Below are 2,500 nucleotides of genomic sequence, written 5' to 3'. Positions count from 1 at the left end.
TCATTACGAAAAAGCACCTGCGCAAAACAAATGCCGTAGGAGTGGACAGCATCGCTTTACGTTTCATCAAAGAAAGTTTATCTGCAATTGCATTCCATTTAACTGTCATTATAATCACATCTATAATTACCAATACCTCCCCATCCGTTTGGAAATACGGATTTGATAAATTTGCTTTCCAATCAGTATATGTAGATCAAGTGACTATTGTCGTCCAATCACTTTATACCCGGTAATAAATAAATTACTAAAAAATATATATATATTTGCAAATTAAAACGCAGCAAGGGTTTAGAACAAGGATCTTATAACTAAATGACCACCTTCAGCCTTATCTCATAGGAAATGCCGTGCCCAATTTAGCCCTCTGGTGGTCGTAAGATGACAATACTTATGAGGTCACGGAATGTTGTCATGACAACATGTAAACACATGGTAGGATGGTAAGATACATTAAGCACTAGCTTAACTAACCGGGTTCCAAAAACTCGAAACATTTGTCCTCTACTCACAAAGGACAAACAGACTGTTAACCTAGTCAAAATGTATATGACCAAAACACCTGAATGATCCTGTGAGAGACAGAGAGAGACATAAGGCTATATGTTGAGGAATCAGAATTTTAAGTTCGACTGCCATACATTACTTAACTTTGTTCTGCTAAGCATGATATGTAGCATCCCCATACCAACAGCACGATTGTCGTACATTATTGCAGATAAGTCTCTAAATACAGCTGTCAACTTTAAACTTCACATGGTGTCAGTCTCTTGCCTTCAATTGCAATGGACTTCAAAACCAAAATTATATTAAAACACAAACCATCTGCCATTTACTTTTATTCTAGGTTCTACATTACTCGAAACAGAATACATCTATTATGCAATAAAAATAAAAAGTTTGTGCAAGCAACGGTTCTCTTATTAATATAAAAAAAAAGAATAATTACCAAATAAAAGGACAGCATCATGCATTCCTCATGGCCTCTAGCAAAAGATGCTCGTGCAAGATAGAGCTTGGACTGATTCATTCCATAGCAATATATCACCAGGGAGGTCTATCAGCATTATCTTATCGGCATGTATCTGCTGGGGTATTATTGGCATTGGCTGTGTTGATCTCTGAAGTCCCTGACTGCACACCGTTTTAACATTACTGTACAAATGATCACAAAAATAAACCTTATTGATCAAGACTTGACTGGCTGCTTCAAATTTTCAATACATGTGGAATTCAGATTGCTGTTTTGTAGGGTATGATAAACAAAGGCAATCATTATAGAAAGTAGTAATCGTTAGATACATTTCTTACAATAATCTACCGAAGCATACGCAATAACAACTGTCATAACCCTTCATTTAGTTCATTGATTTTTAAAGCACTTCAGTAGAGATAAATACGTCAGGTTAGTATTATATAGAATACTTATGATATCACGATACAGTATAATATCATGGATTAGAAACTATTATGGGCCTATCCATGCTAACCTAGATAAGACAAACAGTTACTTGAAGGAAGAATGTATTTTGTGTGAGGAAAAATGCCTCGATTATAATCGACAAGATACTGTGTAATCTTGAAATAGATTACGATATGGATTGTCTGCTAAATTGTATAAACTTTCTGTCAGTTACTTAGAGATCCCTAAGCATTTTTTATACTTTTTAATAACTATTTTTCCTATTGATATTACACATGGGGATTTTTATCATGAACTATTTGTGGAAAAGAGAATGCTAGCCAATAGCTTATGTTAATAAATGTGATGCCACTATGAGTTTTATTTTAATAACTGTGACGTATGCTGTTTCATGGGTTTACTTGTCTAAGCTGAATATACAATTAGTTTTGAGTATTACAACTTAGCTTTACCTTTCAAGGTCTCTTCGAATCGGTGAAAATGAAGGTTTCGTCCTTCAATCTGTTAGCATGACATGAAGAATAATAGCAACTACTTCAACGGATACTCCCACCGCATGCGGTACGAGCTATCACGCCAGCACTCGAAACATTTGAGACGAACCTCTATTATTTCTCAATACTGTTCAGCTGAATACTTCCATGTTGCTAAAGATATGCACACAGTATATATCAAAACATGAAATGTTACATTTACTGTATGTCTCAATAGATCGATTTTGATTTATTAAGTGAATACCATAATCAAAGAATCGGATACGGGCAACAACAAATCTCCGAATTGATTGATCACAACTATGACGTCAGAGTATCTTATGGCCACTAGAGTCCACTACTGAGCTGGTGGGAACGCTGCATTCCGTAGAGCTGAACACCTTTTAGATATAGGATCTTTAGTTTAGAAGTGAACTATCCACTGAAACATAATAATTAAAGATCTGGAACAAATTGTATGATAGCATTGATAAAAGCCTTTGACATAAAATCATGCTTAATAAAGTGAAAAATCATGGGATTTACAGTCGGTCAAAAGAAATTAGTCTCTGCAACTGTCCCACAGGGCTCCATATTAGGCCCC

This window comes from Penaeus chinensis, chromosome 11 (assembly GCF_019202785.1).
Source record: "Penaeus chinensis breed Huanghai No. 1 chromosome 11, ASM1920278v2, whole genome shotgun sequence".
NCBI classification, from domain to species: Eukaryota; Metazoa; Arthropoda; class Malacostraca; order Decapoda; family Penaeidae; genus Penaeus; species Penaeus chinensis.
This window is presented reverse-complemented; position numbering follows the sequence as displayed.